At 43.9% G+C, this 27,950-nt stretch overlaps 1 long non-coding RNA gene across 2 annotated transcripts; it reads left to right on the top strand.

The window, feature by feature from the left end:
• LOC147015935 (uncharacterized) lies at positions 1–27,730 on the top strand. Of its 2 annotated transcripts, XR_015049935.1 has the most exons (4): positions 1–119; positions 9,461–9,532; positions 23,485–23,597; positions 26,583–27,730. It is a non-coding gene; the product is annotated as an uncharacterized LOC147015935 (long non-coding RNA). The 2 variants fall into 2 exon arrangements; XR_015049934.1 differs by lacking the exon at positions 1–119 and having other exon boundaries at positions 9,451–9,532.
• The last annotated feature ends 220 nt before the right edge of the window (positions 27,731–27,950 follow it).

Raw genomic sequence — 27,950 nt, 5'->3', positions numbered from 1 at the left:
AAACATGTGCCAAATCACTATGCGGATCATACGGATGATCTGCTGTGGCGACCCCTATCGGGAGCAGCCGAAAGAAGAAGAAGAAGAACCCTTTAAGATGCGCGTGCTTTTTACCTCAGGTAATTATAACCGTTGTTGAATTTTTATATTTATTTCTAATTCCCTTAATATAGTACTCATTTTATTCGCCTTTTTTCACTGAGATCTCTGGGAATTGTGCCGAAATTCTATTGTTTAATCGAATTATCTGATTTTATCGAATTGTTCCTTTTTCAGAGACGCAAGCATTCACCTGCCATGTTTGCCGGTTTTTCCAAAATTCTCCCTAATCCCCACCATACGGCATTCATTTTACTCACATCTTCTCACTGAACATAAATATGTGGAACTTGTGCCGAAATTCTGCAGTTTAATCGAAGAATGTGCAATTTTCACTTCTGACATTGCTATAATATATGAAAGATGATATGGCAACGGATTTCAGAATCCGATCTGATGAATGCATCCACACATCTCGGTCCTCAGGTCGTTACAGTATTTCCTTGAATGCATGTCCAGGATAGCCCCATCCCCATGTCTGGTGAGATTTTAAATGTGATGCGTTGAGAAGGGTAAATAATAGGTCCCCTCTCTTATGGGAAGCGTTTTCTCTTTACGACAGACACATTTATGCATGCCATTTCTTTCACGGATGCCGACGCCAGCCTTTTTCCAGTGACAATGACACACAATTCTTTCAGGGACGCTGAGACCCGCCCTTTTTCGATCGGTGTTTGACCCCACGAGGAATAATAACGAGAGCGCGGGTTGTCATGGTAACGGTGGGAAAGTAGGGCGGGGTGAACTTGTGGGGAGTCTGTGCCGGCCCAGACAGGCCGCCTATAAAGAAGGGGGGTTCTATTCTTGGCATGGCTGTGTGGGAGTGGGCAGTGTTGACAACGAGACAGTTTGTCAGTGGCGTCAGTTCGTCTTTTCCAGTGGGTAGATGTGAGCAGCGCGCGCAGGCCAGTCAGACGGTTTTCTTCATCCATGCCAGTCAGAAGGCTGCTGTCATCGTTCCAGTCAGATGGTTAGCTTCGTCCATGCCAGTCAGACGGCGGCTTCATCAGTTCCAGTCAGACGGTTGTGCGCGACGTGCTAGACGGCTGGTTGCTTGGTCGGTTCCAGTCAGACGGCTGGTTGCTTGGTCGGTTCCAGTCAGACGGTTGCCCTTGGCGCACCTGTTTCTTGGGGGTAGGGTGATGTCGACTGGCGTTCAAGCCTGTTGGCGAGGGGGTGCACGGCAACGCTGGGTGTTGGTGATGGACAAGACACGCACACATTCCAGGACGTTTTTATTTGACGATTCTTCTTCCCCCCGAATGATCTGCTGGGTACCCTTGTCTGTGTTAAGTTGTTAAGTCAACCCCCGATAAGCATCTTCTCTCTGTCTCTTTCCGATCATTTTGATTGATTTTGCCTGATTAATTATTCATTTGGTGCTTCGAATCCACTTATTTACCTCACGGAAATAAAAAGTTCTTTTTATGTATTTATTTTCTTATGAATAAATTATTTGTTGACGTTCTAACCTGTCCGTGCTTGTCCTTTCCTTCCTTGATCCAGCATTGTCAGAACCTAGATCGACTGGGAGGTAATTACCACAGATTTGACCAAAAATAGTCGGTACACACCAGTGGTTAAAACGCTCGGCCGCCCTAATTAAGACCTGATCAGGATAAGATTGGTGCTTTGCTGAGGGTAAATCAAGATAAGAGGTGCTTTGCTGAGGGGAGCTGATTGGTGCTCCCCGTTCAGGTAACCACGTGACCTCTAGTTTTTTGTTTTTGTTGTATACCTTGTGGAGGCTCGTGTGAGAGCTAACATACAACGCACAGCAAGGGGGGCATGAGACAAGAGGGGAGGGAGTGGGAAGGACAAAACAGTGGGGAACAGAGAAATTAGGAGATATGTGGAAGGTCGAGGGATGGGGCGGGGAACATGGGGAATACAGGATGGACATTACAGGGACTTTCAGGAAGGAAAGCAGGGAATTTGAAGGAGGTGGGCTTGGGTGGATTATCGGGGGTAGAAAAGATCGAGGATTTGGATGGGGGATGATAAGAGGTGGTGGTGAACAGCTGTTTTGAAGGCCTGGAGGGAAGAATGGGAATGAATAGAGTGAGGGAGTTTATTCCAAAGGTGGGGAAAAAGAGGAATGAAAGAGTGAAGGTGAGCAGTGATTCGTGATTTTGGTAGTTTTACCAGAAGGGGGTTGTTGGCTGACCTTGAGCACCCTGCGGAAATGTGGTGGGGACAAATCACAGAGAGCAGGGGGGAGGGCGAGGCTGGAGAGGAGACGGTAGAAGACAGAAAGATCACCGACCAGCCTGCGGTGAGAGAGCGAGAGGCCCAAAGACTCAGCCTCATTGCGGGAGATACCAATGATCTGAAATGCCTTGGTTTCCACAGCGTGAAGCCGAGAAAGGTGAGAGGCAGGAGCACTAGCCCAGAGGGGAGAGCAGTACTCCATCAGGCTGCGGACGAAAGCTTTGTAAGTGGTCAGGAGCTCAAGTGGGCCGAGGAAGGACTTTGTACGATGGAGGATTCCCAGTCGGCGACTGGCTTTGGAGGCGAGGTTTGAAATGTGGCTCTCCCAAGAAAGGTCATGGCAGATAGTGAGACCCAGAAGCTTGAAAGAAAGGACTTCTTCCAGAGGATTGTTGAGAAAGTGGATGGGGGGGGTTCTAAACGGTCCTTTCAGAGAGACATAGTGAGAGTGTGAGATTTGTCCGGATTGAAAGACATGTTCCACGTGTTGGACCAGTTTGTGATTTTATCCAGATCTGCAGTGAGTGAAGAAGCTGCTGCTTGCTGGTCTGAGGGATGACCGATGGTACGGCAGAGGGTGGAGTCATCAGCAAAGAGATAAAGAGGATTTTCCAGAGAGTCGGAGACGGCATAATTAGAATAGTTAAACGGCATAATAGTTAAACGGAATAATTAGACGGTGGACACTGGAACTCGTGGTTAACTGGGTGGCGTTCATGATTCTAAAACAACCCACTGTCCCACAACATTAATTGTGAGCGGTGGCCCCAGGTCCGGCTCTACTGAGGACAACCGGGGATTAATCCCTCTGAGTTACAAACTGGTGTCTCGGTACCCGTGGCCGTAACAATATTTCATCAAAGAATAACCCCAAGGCCTAGCTATTTCCACTTGTATTTTTCTTAATATCCACTGATTTGGACATTTTTCCTTTCAGTTGATGTAGTCATTTGTGACCAACTACACTTGACTGCAAATATTTTGGAACTGATCATGTGTTTTCTACCATTTTCGTGACACTTTGTAATATGAGACTTTCAAAATGACGTATGAATGCTAAATGAGGCCTTTTGCGCATGTGCTGTGTTTGTGCTTTCACTGACTCAGTTCAGCCTGTCGGGACTTTTAATGTACCATAGCTGACGTGAAATCTGCGACTGAAATCGTCCTTTTAAACACAATTTTCAGCATTTAGATGAAAGAGGAGTAATTTCAAAATGGTGAACCAGAATTGTTCTGTTCCTGAATGCAAATCGGACTCACAAGAATATAGGAATATGATAAATATTCGGGTTCCTACCATTTCCTATTAAGTTAATACAATTAGCTAGCGGCAGCTGTGGTTGTAACAAACACACATACACACACACACACACACACACACACACACACACACACACACACACACACACACACACACACACACACACGGACACTTCTTTCACCAAAAGATGCAAATGTCAAGTGTGATTACTGTTGTGGCCCCGGAACCAAACAAATAATAATCCATCCCTCCATCTATTGGGACCATACTCTGGACAGAGTGTCAGCTCTATAGGTAGGTGTAGTCAATACTGACCGACAACATTCGACTCTAATAAGATTTTTAAAGAAATTCTTACTTGCGATCACTTTGTGACCCTTTGTGCTGAACCTCCAATCTTTTAATTGTCACCTGGATCGTTTTTCAACTTATAACCCTCACCTTATTAAATTGCATCTGCTTGAATGCACCTCGTTCTTTATGATGTAACCACGTATATGCCTTTGGGATAATTATTTAGTTTTTTTATTATTCACTCCATGCTGTTGTTGTTGGTTTTCGATGCCATCTAAAGCTGCCACCAGGCCCTATTGTTGTGGGCTGGGGTTTGGTGGCGATAAACGACCACTAGGGGGAGCAGTTGGGTCGTCTCCACTGAACACCCTGGAATTTAGGTCGTGACTCTCGGATAAGTCCGAAAGGTCACGGGTCCCTTGGCGGACCATGGTCGCCAATGTTTCGACGGCATGGGGTAGGGTTAATTGCCTAATTTCAATATACCTAAGTACCCACATCGTCTAACTACCGGGGAAACCCACACCCTCGACGGACCTCGGGCGGAACGGGCCATTTACCGAGCCCGATCTGGGTGTAAACTGAGCGGCGATTACCAAGATCCGTCGGTCCAAATGAACAACTTACGGCACGAACGGCCTTACTACTTCTCAAGCCTGCACCGTGCTGGGTAAATGGTAGAAACGACAGGCAACAAAATGGAACATTTAACAGATATTTATTTACAATAGGGAGGGAGACAAAGAGCAGAGTTATCCGAATAAAAGAAATGCAATTTACAATGAATACAGGCACTTCACAGTCTCTACTTACAGGACAGGCACCACACACACACACACACACACACACACACACACACACACACACACACACACACACACACACACACACACACACACACACACACACACACACACACACACACACGAAATGGACCCCGTCGGGTCTTTATTCAGCCCCTCAGCCCAGGAGGGAAGGCGAGCTGGGGACCAGAGTCCTGTCGGTATGTGGCGGCCTCGTGCGGTTAGGCCCGCGACTGCACGTGTGGGACCCGTGGTCCGTGGGAGCTGGATGACGAGCAGCCGAGACTCCAGACTCGGCGACGAGGATACGGCACCCAACGTGGGGCGAAACAGGAGCAATGGCGACAAGCCCAGACACGAACCCTTCTCATTCGACCGACCACGTGACCACCAAGACCAAGACCACTTGAACCACAACCAAGACCAAGCCACTTGAACCACGACCAAGACCAAGCCACTTGAACCACGACTAAGACCAAGCCACACAGACCGACTGCTCACCACCCGACTTATTCCTGGTTCTGGCTTCTCATTGGTTCGGGCACGCGTGCGATGCTCGATCTTGCCTCTTTGGGCAGAGGAAACACTCCATGCCCTTTTTTGGAGTGGCGCTCCGATCTGAGGCTATGGAAGTCCCGCCCACGTCTATGCTCGGCACGCATGCGCGTGAGGAAGGCTGATGGTAGAAGGAGCGAGGGAGGATGTTGTTGTTGTTAATTCTAACTAAAAAAATAACTCGCAGCGCACATACTAAATTCCCATTAGACATAAGGGACGGGACCCTAACTATAAACACATACTTATCGAAATAAATAAACTGCGGGGGCTGCTGACTGTCTGTGTGCAAAAGGCTTCCAAATCCGTAACACTATCTCACTACAGTTTTTAGCCTGTTTTCTGGGGCTTAAGTTGACACATTAAACTTGTCTTCAAAAATATTCTGATGAGTTAAAAATAAATGAAGGCCATTTCGATGACATATTCAGCAATCACTGATGACCATTCATCGGGTCTGATTGCTGAAGACTTTGTTTGTAGGTGAATGGTCCACGTGCTGAACGTTTGCTAAAGGCCCGGTCACACCTTGACGTTTTAGCCAACGTATGCCGATTTTTGAATTTTTTTTCTAAAACGCTGGCACACGTTGAATACGTTATGGGTAAGTTTTGATAACATTGAGAGCACGCTGAAAAACACTGCCATACGTCGTTGTACGTTGGCTTTAAACGTTGTACTTTTTCGTTGTCCTCAAATTTTTTCATGCTTGAAATTTCACGATGTATGCCGGCGTATGACTCACACGTTCCGCTACGCTGGCCACAAGTTGTATGCACGGTCTGCGATCGTTGACAGACGTCAACACATGCTACTTGTAAGTTAATCATAAGTTGAGACACGCCGAGGTAATGTTTAGCGTACCCGAAACTTATTTCTAACCTATGATTAACGTGTTGTTGGCACGTTACGCGATCGTTGCCACACATCGACAGACGCTACTTTTAAGTTACTCATAGGCTGAAAGACGTCGGTATAATGGATCGTCCTTGCGTCAGCGTCCACGGCCACGGCCAGGACACTTATTTGCAGCATTCTTCAAACTTTTCTTTGGCATGACGAGGATGTTCACACTTCGATGTCTAGCTTGGCTATGATTCCAATTGTCCATCGGCAGCGTCTATTTAAAATAGTCGAGTTTGAGCGTTTTAACACGTTCAGAAGAAACGCTTCAAATTTCAAAACCCCAGCGTGAAAAAACAAAGGCGAGTGACAGCAATTTAAATCGTTCATTGTAAACAATGAAAATAGCTGAGTGGTACCGTTTAAAAGTCGTTGAATGTAAAAAAAATCCAATTGTTGAGCGCAAGCGTCTACTTTCAATAGTGGGGTTTGAGCGATTTAGCACGTTCAATAGAAACGATTAAAATTTCCAAGCGCCAACGTCAAAAAACAAAGGCGAGTGACAGCAATTTAAATCGTTCATTGTAAACAATGAAAATAGCTGAGTGGTACCGTTTAAAAGTCGTTGAGTGTAAAAAAAATCCAATTGTTGAGCACAAGCGTCTACTTTCAATAGTGGAGATGCAGCCATTTAAATCGTTGAGTGGCAGCCTATGAATAGCAAACCCCACGTCACTGGCAAAGATAAACTGCCGCACGATATGGATAAGTTAGGCTATCGTTGGGCATAGTTTGTGAACGCCGGCTTCACGATAATTATTCGTTGGTATATCGTATCTATAAGTAATCAAAGCGCTCTATGCACATTATTAGTTCATTGTGCATTTGTCCAACCCGTTATGAATAGACCTAAATCGTAAAAACAAGCTATAGCTCATTGTTCAAAAAGCCCCATAAAAAATTAGCCGCGAAGAACTTCGAACAATGGTGCAAAGATGTCTCCTACCCGTGGACACGCGGACGCAAGGAGGATCCATCATAACCCACACCCTCCCCCTCACACTCACCTACTACTGCCAACATGAACAAACTACTACTAATACTAATACTAATACTGATACTGTTACTGCTGACATGGACATCGACTCAAAAAGGACTCGAAAACACTGTTGGGTTCCCCTTTTATGAGCAGCATTTTTATATACCAATTCCCAAAACCGCTGGGAACACGTATTTATATGGCAGTTGTAAGCTAGAAACAAGGTAATTTTTTTTTTGTCGACCGGAAGATGTCATTGGAATACGTCTACATACGTCGACGTGTGTTGGGACTACATAAATAATTGGTTCAAAGCACGTCAAACATATGTTAGAAATAAGTTTCGCGTAAAAAAGACATTACCGCGACGTGTTTTGACTTATGAGTAGCTTATAAGTAGCCTTTGTGGACGTGTGTAAGCGTCCATATATCGTGTGTAAAACTTATCCCCATCGCATGCGGAACGTGTGTCATACGCCGAGTACGTCGTAAAATTTTGAACATGTTTAAAATTTCTTGACGTACTCTACTTACTACGACGTATGATAGCGTACTTTAGTGTTCTACTCACGTATACCAAACTTACTCATACCGTATTTGATGTGCCCCAACGTTTTAGACACATTTTTCTTAGGTCGGCATACGCTGGCAAGATCGCCAAGGTGTGACCGCGATGTTGTCACTTCCATTTCTACGGCAGTTATGATTCGAATCGTTGTGCATCAGCCTTTTAATAGGCTACGTCACGACATCGTCGGCGATGCGTGCAACGCGCTATGCCTAAGTTAGACTATCGTTGGGCATCGGTTGTGTAGGCCGACAACAGGTTCAGCATTCGTTGGTATAAGTTATCTATAACACAACGAAACGTTCTGTGTCCGTTACCAATGCGTTATACATAAGACCAAGTCGCTATGAATACGTCCGAATCTTAAAAAAAAAAAAACATCAAAAGTTCAACGTAAGCCAGCGTTTTACATACATTTTAATACGTTGCCATCGCTGGCTAAAACGTCAAGGTGTGACCAGGCCTTAAGCAGTCTCGCCTCACCCTTATCTGAGTGGCCTGCAGGATGGCTCCCTTCTCGCAGGGTGGATCGCCCAATTGTCACAGTCTATTATCTGTCTGTGTGTCTGATGCCCGATGACTGTCTGTTCTCTTATATCGTGTATATCTCGAGAACATAACATTGTAGGGCCATCAAACTTGACAGATATATTGATTGGGGACCTCATGATGAGTGTCATGGGAGTGGCAATTATGAGTGAAGTGGTTGAGGGGCGTTGAGGTAGCACCCAACCAAACTTCGCACCCATAATTGGGAACATTGGGGAGTATAATAGGGGGGGGGTAGTCATTTTAGGGGGTGGTGGGAAGGAGCAAGGAGGGGTTCTACACATTGGGCCGGACCGGCTTATCACATGGGCCACAGTGCTACCAAACGTGGCTTGCATAACGGGGCTCCATGGTGATATATGGTGAAATAATGAAATTGTTGACTTAACTTTTATAGATTTTTCAATTTTAGGGGGAATTGGAATAGGGGAGGATGGGTGATCTCTGTAACGACTTGAGTGATCTCACCAAACTTTTTGGCACAGTGTAGTCCCCATATGGGGTTGATGATGGAACAGTGAAGTTTGTAACTTTAATAGATTTTTGAGATTTAAGAGGGGGGATTTGGAATAAGGGGAAGGGTAATCTCGAGACTATAATGCTTTAATTGATCTGGCCAAACTTTTCAAGGATAATGTAGGCACCATGGGAGTATAATGAAGTTGGGGGGGGGGGGTTGGGAATAGGACAAGGAAAGGATTAGTTGTGTTTGTTGTATTGAGAACATTAGGGGTGTAGCATGTGGACCCCCTAGTGCTTCTCACTTATTCAAGAAATAGTCCACAGTGGCTTTTGAAAAGTGTGCCATTGTGTACTGGTACCCAAGCCAAATGATTGAACTCATCGTTTCATGTGCAGCACATGGCTACTGCTTTTTTGTCTCATTGCCGGAGTGCAGATGTGCCACTAATGCAGTGCCCCTGTGAGATAGCAGGAATTTTGAAAGTGGTGAGGGTGTCAGTGATAATTCACCTCTTCTTCAAGAAAGACACAGTGGGATGTTTAAGTACACACACTAATCCTAGTGGATGAGACACCCATCAATTAACATCCATCGACTTGGGGACAGCGCACACCACATTAAAGCATCATTCCTGCCTACGACACACCAGGGTGACAGTTTATAGCTGGTTTAAGATTTGAATCCAGGCTAGACAGCTCACAAACAGTGCACATACAACTCGGCTATCCTGCCAACCCATATTCCCGCACTAACTGAAAGCATCTTTTGACAGAATGATGACCTATCCAGGGTTGGTTCTCAGCTATGAAAACTGCTTTGGCAGAGCCCATGCAACAGAATCAAGGTAATGAATATTGCTTGTAGAATAAAATGTTTTTCTCCTTTACAGTTTCCTTGTTGATAAATTTAAGAGTCCACGAAACAAAATTCATTCAAGAGCAATAGTGGGATTTATTTATTCGTATACAGCCTGTGGCGGATTGGCTACATCATTTTCTAGGAGTCTGGCCGTGCTGCTGATGCAGTGCCCATGTTAACAGCAAGCTGGTACTCATTATGTCAACCTCAGAAGGATGAGAGTCAACCCACCTGGTGTTATTTCAACGGGTGACAGGGGTTCAAACTCAAGACCCCAAGATCTGAAGTCAGCCACCTTAACCGTTAAGCCACAACCAGGCATATTGGTTTGCTGTTCCATTTTGAACATGCCGGAATCCCAGGTTAAATTGGTACATTACGTGTTGATTTGTTATTTGTCTTCCAATCAATGTACCTGCATTTTATGTAAAAGTGTTTTGATGTCTCCTGATATCCTTATCCTGTAGGGATTGTATAAACTCGTCGAGTCCAGGAGCCGTGTATGGACTATGTAGTTGGGGGGGGGGGAGTTGAATTCCATCATTATGACTTTCAATGACAGGAAAAAAACAACAAAAGAGAAGAAAAGTTTGAAAAAGATAGTATGAAGAAGGAAGAAAGTTGTTCAAGACCAAATAAGAAACGAAAAAGTAAATAATACGTGGGTTTGGAGATATCATTTATCATCTATCAATAACAATCAATCATCAAGAACTAATTTAAAAAATACAATCCAATTGAGATGTCTTTGTACCCGGTCAACACTGTCAGCAGTTATAAAGTGGCAGTTGTAATTATGTCTCTTAATAATTACGTAACACCAGTACACAAACACCACACAAAATAGACCTCACAAAACGACACAAGCACCACACAAAACAAGTCCTGGCGAGGGACTGCAATCTCTTATTGCTCTTTTTCTTGTTGATTTATTTAATCATAAAGCAATGAGACTCATCTCATGAGCGACATTCAAAAATCTGCACAGACTTTGGTCAGGATGTTGGTGATAACTCGCAGACTCTTTATCAAAAAGTGGGATCCTGAACATCCACTAACCAAAGCTGGTAAACGAGTTCCCAGCTTAACATCTCATCCGCAGGAGGGTCGACCCATTAATGCAGCCATCACACAGCATGTAAAACAACAGCCTGAGAGTTTATTATTGGGTCAAGACTCAAATGCAGATTTGACCACTCAAAGGCAAGTGTTTACCTGCACCATCCTGTTGGACACAGCTGGAGGATAATGTTCTCTATGCAGGTGACCACAGGTTATTTTGTGCACTGCAAAATCTGGTTTGGCCTCAAGTAATTGGAAAATGATGTCATGGTGTGCTCAACAATACACATTGAGAAACAAACAAACAAAAAAATTAACCATAATGATTGTGAATGTGATGGGAACCCCATCAGACAATGCAAATGATCAAATTAAAAAACCAAATGGAATCGAGAATTCATGTTTTGGAATTTAAATCAGGTGGTGTTGAACTTATTCTGTGCAATCAGTTTTAAATTGGTGCCCAAGGCTCAGCCAAAGTGCAGTATTTAGACAAGCATTTTACTGTTGGAATGGAAGCCATGTGAATGCAATCACAGGCAATAACATCATTGCAATGAGAAAGCAAACAGTTGGTTTTTTGTTTCATTAAAATTGCATAAAAATAACCACAGGAAAGAACAAGCAGGGATGAAAAAATAAAGCATAATATGACAAAAGAAAAATGAAAACATCTGAAGGATTTTGTTATTTATTATAAGGTTCATAAAGGTCAATATAGTGTTACAACAGTCACGTCGGCCAATCGGCCCAGAGGCACCGAGTCGGATCGAGGGCCTGATCGTTCCTTTACCTAACTCAATTTGGTTTATCCGAAGTCAATCGAGTGACACGTTGGATTCATGCTCCACAATATGCCCTCTAAATGGTGACTGGAGTGGGTTGTCACGCTCAATGGGGGGGGGGGGCAGTTTAAGGTTGAACGCTAACCTTCCTGCCAAATCTGGCCTTCATAGGATTTATAAAACTGAATGGTTTTATTCACTATGTTGACTCAAATACTCAATGGAGACCTGGTTCAATCATGTGTGTGTTTATGAATGAGGAAGGAAGAACAAGGCACACAAGCACACAACACACAATTCTATTTACAAGGGTGAAATATTTACCCTGGGTTTAGTACTAGGGGGAGATCCTTATCGATACAAGCCTTAATGGGCCCAAAGACACAACACATGAGGAAGACCAGAAGAGGAGACAATTTCATCTGAATCTCTCTCAGCAACCGCTCGATGGACACAAAGTCTGACCAGCGATGGCCAAGGATTCTCTGAAGAGACCTGGTACCAAAAGAGTTAAGTCTCCATCTCAGATCCTTGGTCAGAGTCCAAGTCCAACATCCATAGAGCAAGACTGGAAGGACGAAGGACTTAAAGACTCGGACTTTCGTCTTCCTGCATAAGTGCCGACAGTGCCACATCCCATGATCCAGTTAATCCATGACTCCCCAGGCCTGACCCTGACGTCTATCGCCATCAATCTCACAACATGTGGAGACATGAATATCACTGCCAAGCTCAGTGAATCTCTCTGTGACCTCAACATCCTCACCACAAACAGGTACAGACAAGACAGCAGCATCCAAGATGTCATTGAATGCCTGGATCTTAGTTTTGACCAGGGAAACCTGTAATCCGAGCAGCTGAAACTCCTCATTCAGCGCCTCGAATGCCCCCATAAGGATATGCAGCATCTCTGCAAAAATGACGGTATAATCGGTGAAATCAGCCACAATTCAGAGATCTTGACATTCCTAAATGATGCACCACAGCTTTGTCTCTCCGACATTCTCCCCAGAATCCAGTCCATACACCACTGAAAAAGTGTGGGGCCAGTACACACCCCTGATAAGCTCCAGTCATAACTGGAAATAAGTCAGAGATAGAACCACCACAACTCACAGCACTCTCAGTACCAGAGTATAGTTCAGAAATCACATTAATACGTTTTGGTGGCACCCCACGAAGACCGAGATTCCTCCAGAAGGCATCCCGATTCATTGATTTGAATGCTTTGCGGAAATCAACATAGGTTGCGAACAGCCTCCGTTGAAACTCTCACCTGCGTTCGGTGAGGACCCAGAGAGCCAGAAGGCATCCCGATTCACTGATTTGAACGCTTTGTGGAGATCAATATAGGCAGCATGGAGCCTCTGTTGAAACTCTCGCCTGTGTTTGGTGAGGCCCCAGAGAGCAAGGATACGACCAAATTGACCTCTTTGGTATAAAGCCCAACTGCTCTGGATGCTGGTGCTCATGGAAATGGTGGCAAACCCTTTCAAGAATTATCTGAGCAAAGACCTTGCCTGGCACTGAGAGTAGCATCACCCCTCGCTAGTTGTTGTATTCCTGGTGATCACCCTTCCCTTTCCAGAGGGGGACAACAAGGCTCCTCCTCCAGTCAGTTGGGATGATGCCTTTGCTTCAAACAGAGCACATAACTGCATGCAACGACATGGGTACAACATTTTCACCAGCCTTGGGAAGTTCAGCATAGATGCCACAGATCCAGGAACTTTACCCCCTTTCGACTGGTTCACCACAGCCTGCGTTTCCACAAATGAAGGTAGTTCACAGTTGATTGTAAGGTCAGCAATATGGATAGTTACAACCTTGACATCCAACTCAACGGCTGGTAGGTCAGCCTCCGTACAGTCGCTCAAAGTAACTGCCCCAGTGGGCCAGTTTACTTCCGGCTCCTCTGTCAAGAGCCCACCACCCTCCGCTCTAACTGCAGTACACCGAGGGACCAGCTTGGAGGAACACAACACACAAATTCCTCTGGAAGCCAGACGAAAATCACTTGACAACATATGATGCTCGACCCATTCACAGTTTCCTTGCACATAGACCTCCTTGTCTGCCATTAACTCATATCCAGTTTGACTTGAGCTTGCCAGCATCCAGCCCAGGCTGTGATGGTACCATTCTCCCAGATTTAAGCTGAAACTTCAGAGTTGCTACAACAATTCTGTGGTCGTTATTGAGGACCTGAGCACTCCAGCACACCCTGCAGTTCCGGATCATCCTCCGAAGACCATCAATGAGAACATGGTCATTCTCCTTTGCCACACCACCAGCATTGGAATACCAAGTCCAGTGATGTGCCTGTGGGCGCAGAAACCATGAACCAGCCACCCTAATTCCACGGCTTCTTGAAAAGTCAAGGAACTTAGTGCTATTCTGGTTCACAGTTCCAGACCCATGGGGACCAACACATGTCTTATAACCATCCATGTAAGTGTCAGTCGATGCTTTGATATCCCCCAACACAACAAGAGTATCTCTCCAGGGGCACTGATCAACCACAGACTCGAAGGTAGCATAGAATATTTCCTTCACATTGACATCACTTGCCTCAGTTGGAGCATATACAGAGACCAGGGAAATGATATCCAGAGTGACGAATCCTCAGTCTCATAATATGCTCGTTGACTGGTGATACCTCTATCATCAAGGAAGTCAGCTTTTTGGACACAGCTACAGCAACTCCTTGGGGATGATAACCATCAAAGTGACGACATCAGTTGTAGGTGTAACCACCCACCATGATCTCACCAAAATCCAGTCTTCAAACCTCAGAGAATGCTGCAATACCGACGTTGAAACGCTGGAGCTCAGATAATAGCAGAGACAGGTGATCATTCTCTCTTAGGGACAGGACATTCCAGGCACGCACCCGAAGGTTTAACCCAAGGTTAACCTGAGGGGATTGCTGCTTGGTCGAAGACACCTCAGTACCACCCTGACACACACCACCGCAATTCGACTCAGGAAGGTTACCCCATATTGTTCCTCCAATCATCAAAGAATGGAGGTCCCGAATGCTTTGCCCCAATCCCGTCATCCAGTGAGCTGCCCTGTGAAGGGCAGCTGCACATGAGGTACTCCCACAAAGTGGGTTTTCAGTTTTCTTTGTGGTTTTTTTTTTAATGTGTTTTGTCCAATATCGCTCCGAGATATCGGTCCGAGAGAGATAGGGGTCAGAGAGAGAGAGAGAGAGGTCGGAAAGAGGGATAAGGGTGGGAGAGAGAGAGGGTAGGGTTTGGAGGGAGAGGGGTGAGGAATTCCAGCAGATGTGACGCCCAGTTTATCATCCATCCGAGAGACGACATGCACAATGATTAATCACCCAGCCTGTGAAACACCAGGAGGACATTTTTTAATGGAATGAAGTGTTTGAAGGTGACCAGAGTACAAATCCTGCCACCAACCTCCTAGAACAAGGTAACCCAACTTCAGGAGGCCATCTGCAGCCACAGTTGGGTCCCAGATATGGATGACCGTTGGCTCACAAGGAGCTCCTCGGCCCTTTGACAGGTTTTGTTTTTAATGCTGCTGGGTGTCCATATCCATACACCCTCCTCACCAGAAAACCTGTGGGGGAGACGGTTTAGTCACCAACAACCTGACCATGAAACAGGTTAGTACAGGTTTACATGGTACCGGTAGCAAGTCACAGATCTGATCTTGCCTGACCTGACAAAAGCTAAACTTGCACGATGGAAATAACTGTTGCTAAGCTATACAATCCACCAAGAAGCCATTTCCGCAACAATATATTTCAAGGCAATTCAATTGAGGAAACTTACCTTTCGAAATGGCCATTTGTTGGCTGCAATAACCCAAAACAATTGTCATTTGGAATCATGTATTTATTACATACACAAATATGGTGGAATTTTCACCACCCTACACCTTCCCTCCCACACCCCTTAGTGGGGCAGATATGTAACAAAAATTGCTCGAGATGTTCACATCCGGCAGAAAGTTTGAAATGTTGCATACAGGGGTATTTTGACATGCTGAGTTCAAAAATTGGCGGATCCAAGAGGTCTGACCAATGGACCGGCCGCCATCTTGAATTCCAATATGGCCACCATGACGAAACATTGAAGATTACGATCTATGGTTCCAAGTGACCTATGGCCCTGAAATTTGGTACACAGTTGCATTTTGAGATAATGAATTCAATAATGGAAAAATTTGAAAAGTATGACAAACCTTATGGCCGCCATTTTGAATTCCAATATGGCTGCCAAGACGAAATGTTGAAAATCCCTATCTTGGGTTCTAAATGACCTGTGGTGCTCAAATTTTGTACACAAGGGTATGTTGACATGCTGAGTTCAATAAGGCAATAATTTGAAATGTCTGACAAATGGTATGGCCGCCATTTTGAATTCCAAAATGGCCGCCAAAACAAAATGTTGACAATCCCGGGTTCTTTGCAAAAGCAATACCAATTCAATGGATCCCTAGTTGACGAATCATATAACAAGTCAAAGAGCTCATTTCAAAGTATACTTTGTACCAGTTGGCAGCCGATGGCAGATTTGCCATGTATGCTGACCAGGAGATATTATCTTCACTCTCAAGACCTTCCTTCTCCTGCAGACTTTGTACGAACGAAAGCCACTGACTTTCTTTGTCCTGTATTCCGGAGGACACACTTGGAGTGGATGGACCTTTTGGTTTTCTTGGAATGGGATTATTAGTTGGAAATGCTTCAGGAGGCACATCACTGTAAGATGCAGGAAGGGCAGCTATGGTTTTGGAGCGCTGTTTGTTCTCATTCTCAGTGACATTCTCATGATTTCGAATGCTGCCACTTTTGTCATGTGAAACACATTGTGTCAGTGATAACGCGGTTCCATGAAATGAACTTTGTGCTGATGCTGATGATGGGTTATGATCTATGTTGTCTAGTTTGCCTGTTGTGAATATTCCACTTCGCAATTTTGTTGGACACGACGCCGTCATGTTTGTATATTTCTATGACTCTGTTGGCCTCATCTGTGGATACCTCCAGTATGCGATCATAGGAAACACACAAACCATGTTGAAAAAGAACGTCAACGAGATCCCGTTTCCTTGTTTTGCTATGAATGAGAAGACCCAGGTAAAGTGGCAGTGATGTTTCACATTTCAAATTGTGACGTTCTGCTGTAGTTTCCAACCTTCCTCGTTTCATAGTGTTGAATGTTACAAGTTGAGTTAAGGATTGCACAGAGACGCCTCCCTTGTTGTTTGCGTTCTGTTTTTGTATGTTTGTACCAGCAAAAATCATTTCCATCAACGCTGCCAATGATGGTGGTGAGTTGTTATATGATTCGTTAACTAGGGATCCATTGAATTGGTATTGCTTTTGCAAAATATCTTTGCGCACAATCTGGGCAGCTCTCATGAGAATGACCGCGTCGTTGTCAGAGCTTTGTCTACAAGCATGCAATAAAGCTTCACCAATGTCCTCTTTGAATGACAGTACCACTTCATGGTTGCTCTTATGTGCCTCAAGTTGCGGAAGGTGTCTGAGAAGCCTGTCCTTAAGGTGAGTTGAATTAATCCTCTTTGAGATATCGCCTCCCAGTTGTGCCAGACGTTCTGTATAAAGCTTTGTGAGATCGGCTAACTTGAAAGTGTAACTGTCATCTGTACACTTTCTTTCTTCCAAATAGGATATCAATTCGGCCAAAGCTACTGATTCTGGTGGCATCTTTTGACTTGAACTGGCTTCCTCATTCTTTCTTACAAATGATCTGTATCGAGTGTGGAGAACAGTCATGCACTTCTTGTGATAAACAGCATCTGATGCCGTCATCAAAGTAAACAAATTTTTTGGGGGGGTTGAAAATCACTTAAAACATGTAGAAATGCAAAAAAAAAATTCAAATATTTTTCAAATAAAATCGAAAGGTTTTTTTGAAAAAAAGTTGCAAAATTTGCTGTTTTTTTTTTTCTCAAACAAATTTTTTTTTTTGGTTGGAAATCACTTAAAACATGTAGAAATGCAAAAATAAAAATTCAAATAATTTTTCGAAATGGCCGCCATAGCGGCCATATTGGACTTTGGACCAAGTCCAAAATCTAATGGCATGATCCTTGGACCATACCTAATCCCCCCACTAAGTTTCATCGAAATCCGTTGAGTTTTTCCGTAATACTGTTCACAAACAAACAAACAAACAAACAGACGGGTGAAAACAGTAACCTCCGTCCATCTTCGATGGCGGAGGAAAACTAGAGGGGGAGCATTTGGGAGAGTGCAAAACCTCCGCCGCCAATACTGCTGGGTCACTCAAGTGAACCTTATATCTTATTCATTAAATATGTCAACAGTGCTGATAGAGTTATAGTTCTTTTCTCCAACATTTTTTTTTGGGGGGGGGGGGCGTTAGAAATCATTTAAAACGTAGAAATGCAAAAAAAATTCGAAATTTTGTTTAAAAAAAGTTGCAAAATTTTTTTCTCTAACAATTTTTTTTGGGGGGGGGGGATTGGAAATCACTTAAAACATGTAGAAATGCCCCCAAATTTTTTTTTTCTCTAAATTTTTTTTTGGGGGGGGGGGATCAAGTCCAAAATCAAATGGCATGATCCCTGGACCATACCAAACCCCCCTACCAAGATTCGTCGAAAACCGTCAAGGAGTTTTTCCATAATACTGTTCACAAACAAACAAACAAACAGAAAGGGGTGAAAACAGTAACCTCCGATCTTCGATGGCGGAGGTTAATGAAGACCAAATAAAATAGGTACTGCATTGCAGTCATCAGAAGGAACTCGAACAAGCCAAAAGCAAAGATGAAGTCATCAGGAGGAACCTGGCTCGGACTCAGGTTTCCACTGCTACTCCTCTACCTCTACCCTCAAACCAATCCAGGCACAGCCAAGTGCTCCTCATTATAAATTAAAATAAAAAAGAACGCAGACTCAAAAAACTAAATAATTCTGGCTGCCAGACCATGGTTTAAATTCAGACCAGGCCAGACCAATCAGGTTTAAATTTAACACATATATTCCCCATCACGACCAGATCATAATTTTGAAGTTTCACGTCAATTGATGAAGCGGGTCAATAGACAGAGGGGGAGGTTGAGAGAGGAGGGAGGGGAGGGAGAGAGAAGAGAGAGGAGGCAGGAGGAAGGGGAAGCTAGGAAGTGGAGAAGAGTAAGGAAGGTGGGGGGGGTGGTGGGGAGAGCTCTGCTTCACCAAACGTTGCTATACTGTGGGAGGGAGGGGTGCAAGGAGGGGGTGAGAGAGAGAGAGAGAGAGAGAGAGAGAGAGAGAGAGAGAGAGAGAGAGAGAGAGAGAGAGAGAGAGAGAGAGAGAGAGAGAGAGAGAGAGAGAGAGAGAGTATGAAAAAAGGTGAGGGGTGGACGTGGGGTTAGCAAAGAGAATGACATGTTGTGCTTAATGACCGAACACACACACAAAATACACTCATGTCAGAACAGCTGCACACACACTGACACAACAGAGTTTGTAGTTAACTACTGGTACATCTGCCAAACTTTGATATCCCAATTCCAGAAAATTTGTGGGAACATTAACCAAAAGCAATCACTGAAAACATTGAAGTACTGCTCACATAAGAATTAATGATCCCATCGAGCATGAACATTGAAAACAAAGCGTTGCGACCAGATATCATACTCCGGTAGAAGGAAGAGATGCCATACTTCGGTACATTCTTCAGCTTAGCTGATTGAGGTGTTACTTCCAGTGCTTTTGGACTAAACAATGCAGAAATTAAGAAAATGACCAAACACCCAGACCTCAAGAATGAAGTGAAAAGATCCTGGAAGCTGAAGAATGCCAAAGTTGTACCATTGATAGCTGGAGCTACAGGAATGATGGCAAAGAACATCACAGAGTTATTAAACATAGGAGCAATACCCCTGGGCGCTCACCTGGTAGTGGCTGGATAAGACAACCAGGCAACCACTGAAAGGCATGGATGACCCACAAAATATATAATGGAGAAGAAAGTAAATACCTATGGATTTTTTTAATGCCATGACCAATCCTTGGTACATCACGGGTGATAAAGCTGGTGGTCAGGTTTCATCTAAATTGTGTGTGTGGTTTCGGAGAAGAAAGAAAATACATATTTTGTGGGGCAACCCCCCTTAAATCCACTTAAAGCAAATTTTTCTAATGTCATGAACAAACTTTGGGACACCATGGGTGGTGAAGGTTGTAGTGAAGTTTCATCAGAATTGTGTGTTTCGTTTGAGAAAAAAGCAAATCCCTCTTTGGGGAGGTAACCCACTCCCAACCCCCCCCCATAAACTCCCTCTGTAAACCCCTTCAGAATCCGTTTTTTATGCCACCATGGGTGATGAAGGTTGTGGTCAAATTTCATTGAAATCGTATGTGTAATTTCTGAGAAGAATTTGCAAGTATTTGCGGATTGACGGACAGATGGATGGATGACACGCCATCCCAAAGCTCCCCGGAACTACATTACAGGTGAGCTAAAAACCATCCCTGGGAATATCGTAACAAACGAACTACAGTTGGAAGCTGTCTGGGGCTCAGCGATGATCCTGAAGAGAGCCCTCGGTACAAAACTTTGATAACAGAAAACTTCACAGTTTGGTCCATAAATCGTGACCCCTTACTGAAAGGAAGGTGGATACTTTGAGCCTACCCAGGGAGGATTCCATTCCACATTCTGAAACCCGCATATGTAGATACCAATCAACGACACACACACACACACACACACACACACACACACACACACACACACACACACACACACACACACACACACACACACACACACACACACACACACACACACACACACACCTGGTCGGTCTGTGTTTCACTTCCTGACACCCACCCATCACACGTGGCGATAGCAGGTAACAACAGGAACCTACACACACACACACACACACACACACACACACACACACACACACACACACACACACACACACACACACACACACTTTGAGACCTGTGGCGGGAGTATTCAAAATCAACAGCTCGTACATGCAGCAACCTTTGCGTCCCATCGGTCAGTTCCGTATCTGATTTGTACATGCTACAGACTCCTCAACAGGGGTGATATATTGGGGACCAGGGGGAGGGTTGGGAGAGAGATAGAGGAGTGGGGAGAGAGGAATGGGGAGAGAGGTGGGGTCCGAGAGAGATAGGGGTCAGAGAGAGAGAGAGAGAGAGGTCGGAAAGAGGGATAAGGGTAGGAGAGAGAGAGGGTAGGGTTTGGAGGGAGAGGGGTGAGGAATTCCAGCAGATGTGACGCCCAGTTTATCATCCATCCGAGAGACGACATGCACAATGATTAATCACCCAGCCTGTGAAACACCAGGAGGACAGTTTAGCGCTGGGTTGGGATTCGAATCCAGGCTCCACAGAGTGAGCATGCGTACCTCTCAGCTTTCCTGTTGTTCCCCAAGGCATGTGTGTACATGGTTGTTCAGGAATAATTGAGAAGTCATGTGGTTTGCCAGCCATTTTATACTTAAGAAAAGTATTAAATAATGTTTTCTCTGGAACCACTTAATCAATCATTATGAAACTTCACAATTGTGATCTCGTCGTGATGGGGAATACATGTTTTAAATTGCAACTTGAATGGATACATGGTCTGGCAGCCAGAATTATTTAATTTTGTGATCTGGGTTTGTTTGTTTTTTTCTAAATAAGATTCACATGGCTGTGCCTGTACGGGTTTGAGAGTAGAGGAGTAGCCGCTGAAATGTGAATCCTATCCAGATTCCTCCTGATGACTTCATCTTTTCTTTTTTTCTTGTTTGGGTTCCTTCTGTTTACTCCAATGCAGGACTGTACCTATTTGGTCTTCCATTTGAGTTGAATTGGATTTATTTTAATCCCATTCTGAATTCAATTGAATAATAATAATACACGTCATGGGTTGGGGTCAGGTGTCCAATCAAAGTGGGGTTGCATCAAGGCGGGACGTCTTAGTACCCGGTCATCAGTGCCAGCAGTTATAATGTGGCAGTTCTAGTTATGTCTCATTCATTACATAACACACCAGTACACAAACACCACACAAAATACACCACATAAAACTACACAAAGACCACACAAAACAAGTCCAGGTGAGGGTCTGCAAACTCTCATTGCTCTTTTTCTTTTTAATGTTTGTGATGGGATCTAAGAATGACATGGATGTGTTAAAAATGACACCAAGTATTTTTGGTGTGTGTGCGTGCGTGCTTGCGTGTGTGTGTCGTGCATGTGTGTATGTGTGTGTGTGTGTGTGTGTGTGTGTGTGTGTGTTCGCGTGCGATTGGGATGTTGTTCAGTGTGATGTGTGGTGCAGCCCTATGTTCCTCGGTGTAATTTGTTAAAAGAGTTACTTCATTTTGAGGGGCCTCCTTATAGTCTGTTGATGGTGAGCCAGGTTTGTATGGTGCTGAGGAAGGGTTGAAGTTGTGCTGTGGCTGTGTTGATGTTCCTCTGAGTAGAGGTAATGGTTACGTTATCTGCATACGAGGCAGATTTTTATGTTTTCGGGTGGTTGTGGAATGTTGTACATGAAAAGAGTAAAGATTTTGGGGTAGGGGACCGAGCCTTGAAGGATTCCGTTGGGAAAGTATTTTGTATGTGATGACATGGCGTTAAAAGTTCCATATGACTGTCTGCATGTGAGGTCATTGGCAAGGCAGCATTTGGTGTTGTTATGCATGTTTATGTTGGGTGTTTTGTTTGTGAGTAAGAATTTTGGGGTGGCATCAAATACTTTGATGATGTCTATTGGAGTGAAGATAGTGCGTTTTTTGCAGTTTTCTACTGTTGAAGCTATCCAACGTGTTTTGTGTGAGGTTTGTGAGGAGAGTTGTTGTGTAGTGGTTTGGGCTGAACCTGTGCTGGGATGTGAGGGTTTGTGAGTGTCAGTATTAGACGTTCTGTAACTTTGGAGGGTGTACACAATAATGTGATAGATCTGTAGGAGGCTGCTTTGGTGCGTTCTTTATTTGGTTTAAAGAGGGTAATGATTTTGCCTCGTTTCTAAATTTGGGGAATTATTGAGTGTTGGCAGGCAAAGTTTTGTATGCTGTATTTGTAAGGGCTGATATGTTGTGTGGTCCAAGCTGTTTCAAATGTAAATTGGAAATGTTGTCAAAGTTAATATGCTGCGAATATTTGATGTTTTTGTTGAATTTTGTCGTTCGTGCAAGAGTGAATGGTGTGATGGTGTTGTCCTGTTGGTAGCTGAATTTGTGCCTTGTATACTTCTTTACCCTTTTCTGGGTTCAATCTGACTTGTACAGTATTTGCCTATTAATGATCTATGACGATTTTGGCTTGTTGTGTCTCTGATGGTATGTTGGCTGTGTTATGTTATGTCACTGTTGGAGTTAGTGATGCTGTTTATAATTTTGTGTAAATGTTTGGTCTTGGTTGAGTGGTCTCGCATGTGTAGAAAGGAGTGCCAGTTTTGTGTTTTTTCACAGATATTTTGTTGCTGATTTCTGTATTTAATGCTTGAATCCTTTCTACTATGTCTGGTACTTTGGGTGTTGGTGTGTTGTGTTTTAAGTCGTCTTGTTGTCTGATGAGGTGTACGGCTTATGGCATGAAGTTTGGCTTGTATTTTTTTTAATGTTTCCCTTTGTATTATATTTGGTAGCTGCGGTTGTGATGATTATATCAAATGTTTGTTGCGAATATCAATGTTGGTGATGTTGTTAGTGTTGAGTTGTTGGAATTCTTGTTCAGTATCACATTTAAATTGTCCCACATTGCTTTTTTGTAATTGGTGAGTATTCTGTTTTTCTTTGCGTTGAGGTCTATAGCTGTGTTTATGGTAATTATGATCAAAGTGTCGTGGAAATGACTCCTAGTGGGTTAAAGATTCTTAATATAGCACAGTTATTTCCTTAAAGTCAATGTCTAGCAAAAACGAAAATTAATTAATTGTGATGTTAGATATGTGTCACTTATGTAATGGTCAGATGATGCCTACCCATCACAATATGTATGTTTCTAAAATTATCAACCCATTTGACACCATTTATTGATGTTTTACCCTTTGTAGAATCTGTCCTAAATGTCCTTTTAAGCATTTGGGTCGGCCTTCATCCCGTAGTTTAGGCAGGAAAAGCCGGCTTCACAAATGGCACCAATCGCGGATCACCAGGACCATCGGGGTGCAGGTCATGAAGGAGTTGCTCCACCTATCAGGACAATTGGCGCCCAATGGTGAGTGAGCGGGAAGGAATGCGGGACATCACAGCATGAGGTGAGGTGTGGGCCGGAGACAATAAAAGCCCACGTATATATAGCAGGGGGGGGATTAGAGCAGATGTGTTGGATCAATTTGGGGAAAAGCTTGGGAGTCCTGAGAGTAAGGCATCCCAATAAGCACTGTTCGCGCTGCAGAACACCACGCCCCACCCAGCCGGCCACGCCTCTCCTCCTTCGATCAATGGGAGCCGCAACACGCGGACACGGTTGGCCTCCCAGGTCAAAAAACCAGTAAAGACCAGTAGCTTACTGGTCAACTGGTACCAGTTGAAAACCAGTAGCCAACTGGTACCAGTAAAGCCAGTTGGTTTCTTACTGGTTTTAATATGGAAATTGGAATAGAGTGATATATTACCAGTTGAAATACAATTGTATTTAACTAACTGGTATCAACTGGGACCAGTACATTGTAACTGGTATCAACTGGGAGACCAGTACATTGCAACTGGTATCAACTGGGACCAGTACATTGCAACTGGTATCAACTGGAACCAGTAAGACTTTAACTGGTACAAATATGAGCTACTGGTTTTTTTCAACTGGGAAATTGGAATTCTGACTGAATTTAACTGGTACCAGTTGAAACCAATAGAGACCAGTTAAAGACCAATTAGAACCAATAGAGACCAGTTGAAAATGTGTACTGGTTTTAACTGGTTTTTTGACCTGGGCTCCCTTCCACCAGCTCTGTGGGTTTGCCCAAATGCTCTTCTGGCTTGTCTGTCCCCAACTCTGTCGATATCACGTAGTGTTTCTGAGGGCCCACAAGGACTTAGTTAACGAGAACAGCTCTTGGTGGAGCCCATACCTCTGCCAGGCTAAACAGCTTATGTTTTGTGTCCCACCGATAGGCCAGATCCCAATCCAGATGTTCACCAATATTGAATCAATTCATCATTGTCTTACACACAACATGTCATACACAAGGAAATTAGATGCAGGAAGAGGCCATTTGGCTCATCATGCCGATACCACATCAACACCAAACCAATCATCTGTTAAAACGATGTAATTTAATTGGGGCAATGAAGGGAGGAATGGGGATAAGATAATGAGGCAAACCCAGAGATATCCCAAAGGTGAAAAAAATAAAAGGGGGAAATGTATATTTCAATTATTTTAATAAAACAATAAAAAAAATTTGTGTTTTTTTTTTTGGAAGTTTTTGTCTCGCTGATGAGGATGCGAGACTATTGTAATGCCTCTGTCTGTCTGTGTGCCTGTTTGTGTGTGTGTGTGTGTGTCTCTGTGTGTGTCACATATTTATATTTCTGCTTTTAAAATGTTTTTCTTTGCAACCACTTGTCCGATTGATGCAAAACTTAAAACATATAGGAGGGACTCCCCATGGAGAATATTTCATTGCTATCTCTGACATTATAGATCACATAGTATGGCAGCGATATTGGATTAAAGGATAAAAATTGGACATCATATTCTCTGAAACTGCTCAACAAAAAAATTTGAAACTTGGCAGATGTCATCAACTCCCTCTAGTGTGTATAGCATGACAACGATGATGTCATCAATGAAGTGATGTTCCAGCCATAATTGGTTGAATTGAAAATTTTAACCGAAAAATATAAAACTTCATATATCTTCTGATCTATGACCCGATGTGAGTGAAAAATTAAATTTATCATGTCATCAGTCACATGTTATGGCAGCCATATTGGATTGAAGAAGAAAATGTGGACAATTTTCTGCAAAACTGCTCAACGAAAAAAATTGAAACTTTATTTATGCCAACTTCCCATGGGGTAAATAGGATGATTACGAAGATGTCATCGGTGAAGGGGTATTCTCGACATAATTGGTTGAATTGAAATTCTTATCCGAAAAATCTGAAACATCATATGTCTGACCTATGACCGGATTTGAGTGAATAATTAAATACATGAACTTCATAACCCATGGCAAGAAACTATGTGACATAATAGGGTGCATGGGCCATAATAATAGTGGGCCATAATCATAGATGTTCTGTTTATGATGATAGTATTATTCAGAATGAACGCGCGTGAGATGAGACTATGTGCTCTATGAGTGTCGTTCTAGTTTTATTTATATTTCTTACTTGCAGGGATACCCGGCATTGCCTGGGTCGTGGGGGGGGTGGGGAGGGGTACTGAGAAGTGGGAGAAGCAGGAGAGCTGGCAGGTCTGAGAATGGGGTAGGCGGGTCAGGGGCAGGAGAACTGATGGGTGGGGGTGGGGGGGGATTAAACTGTGTTGGGGGCAAGAGAGCCAGAACACCAGTGGATAAAGGGGTCATTTGGGGTCTTCAGGGTCTTCAACGTCTTCTGATTCTAAGTGGTCTTCAGGGTCTTAAGGGTCTTCAAAAGACTTAAGGGTCTTAAAAGGTCTTTGGGGTTTTCAAGAGTCTTAGGGCTCTTAACCGTTTTTGGGGTCCAAAGGGTTTTTGGGGTATTTGGGGTTTTAAAGTGTCTTAATTATGCTCGGGGAATTCAATGGTCTTAAGGGTCTTATGAGTCTTAAGGGTCTTATCTCCCAAGCATATAGAAAGTCTTCTCTCAAGCATGTATTCTAATCTCTCAAAGATGTTTAAAAAAAGGTCTTATGGTTCTTTGGGGTCTTTAAAGGCTGAGGTTGTGGATGAAAATACCCTTAGGACAATTCCTTGATTGGACTTGGGCCGTGTTGCAAATTTGGTGGTTGTCGGTCTAGCAGTCCTTGCAAAAAAAACGTGAACAAACACACAGACAGACAGATATCCGATGAATCTTATTTATTGGAGTTCTTCTGGGGAGGGAAGTGGGTAAAGGTGATTCTTGAGTGATAAACACACATCAACCACACTCCACTATTTGACGAGACCCCCACAGACACGACACTCCGCACAGATGCACACAATCACCCATACGTGCTCAAGCTACCTGAAAGACCTGCTAATATCCCTATACCCTTCTATTTCCAACAGTTCTCGGTACCTATTGAATTTGAAGATCAAGAAGGAACCCGAAGAAGAAAAGAACAAAGATGGAGTCATCAGGAAGAACCTGGATAGGATTCAGGTTTCAGCCACTACTCCACTATCCTCAAACCTATCCAGGTGCAGCCAAGTGAGCCTTACAGAAAAATTTCTGCAATAATTCACTTCTCCTCAGAGAGGTAGATAATGAAAGAGGGGAATAGAGAGTAAAAGAGATGAAAGAGAAGAAAAAGGAAGAATTAGAATGAAAAGATAATTGTGAAAAATAAATAAAAATTTAGAAAAGTGTGAAAGGAACAAAGAAAAAAGATGTTGGGAAGAACCCGGATATATAGATTACAGCAGTTCCTCCCCAGGCTCAACGCAGCATCATGTACAAGCGACCAGAGGTCCGTCAGCAGGGAAGCACAGTTCACACAGCAATTCCAATTTAATGCAATTCCAATTTGAAGTTATCTACTGTTTCTGCTGAGACTATCTTTCCAGGGAGACCATTCCATGAATTGATTACTCACTGAGTAAAAGACCCCTGCCCAACGACAATGTTAACTCTTCTCTTCTTTATTCTCACGCTATGGCCCCTGGTCCTATTGTTGTGGGGCCGAGTTTCGGTGGCGAGCACGACCGCTAGATGAAGCAGTGGAGTCGGCTCCACTGAACACCCGAAATTTATAGGTCGTCACCCCAGATAACTCCAGAGCCAACGAGTCCTTTATCGGACCGAAGATCGCCAATAGGTCGACCGCGTGGGATAGGGTCGATTGCCAATTTCAATTTACCTAAATACCCATGTCGTCCAAAGTACCGGGGAAATTCACCCTTGGCGGAGCTCGAGCGGAACGAACCGTTAGTGTGCCCGAACCGTGCGTAACCTGAGCGGATGGTTACCGAGGGCCGTCGGTCCAAATGCACAATTTGCCGCTTCCCAATTTCCCAACACACACCATGCTAAACCAATGAAAGAAAAACAGAAACGAGCTGAAACATTTAACAGAATGGAGATTTATTTACAATTGGCAGGGAGGGGAAGGGAACACACAAAGAGCAGAGTTATCCAACTATAAGAAAGGAAATGCAAATAATGTACAAGGCACTTAAACAATTGCTACTTATAGACTGGGCCCACAGACACACACGCACACACCCAAAATAAATGATGGCCGCAGCCTTTATTCGGCCCTTTAGCTTGGGAGGGAAGGTGAGCCGAAGGGAGAACCTGTCTCGCGCCTCTCCGCCTCGTGCGGTTTTCGATGATCCGGTTCGGTGGGACTCGAACCCCAACACAATGCAATGATGGACGCCAGCCGACGCGAAAGTGGATCAGACAGAACGCCGGCAGGCCAGACGAGATGACCA

Source organism: Eptatretus burgeri, chromosome 12 (genome assembly GCF_056783735.1).
Source record: "Eptatretus burgeri isolate ZD-2024b chromosome 12, Ebu_testis_v1, whole genome shotgun sequence".
In the NCBI taxonomy this organism is placed as follows: Eukaryota; Metazoa; Chordata; class Myxini; order Myxiniformes; family Myxinidae; genus Eptatretus; species Eptatretus burgeri.
The sequence above is the reverse complement of the archived record's forward strand: the minus strand, read 5'-3'. Positions and strand labels throughout refer to the sequence as shown.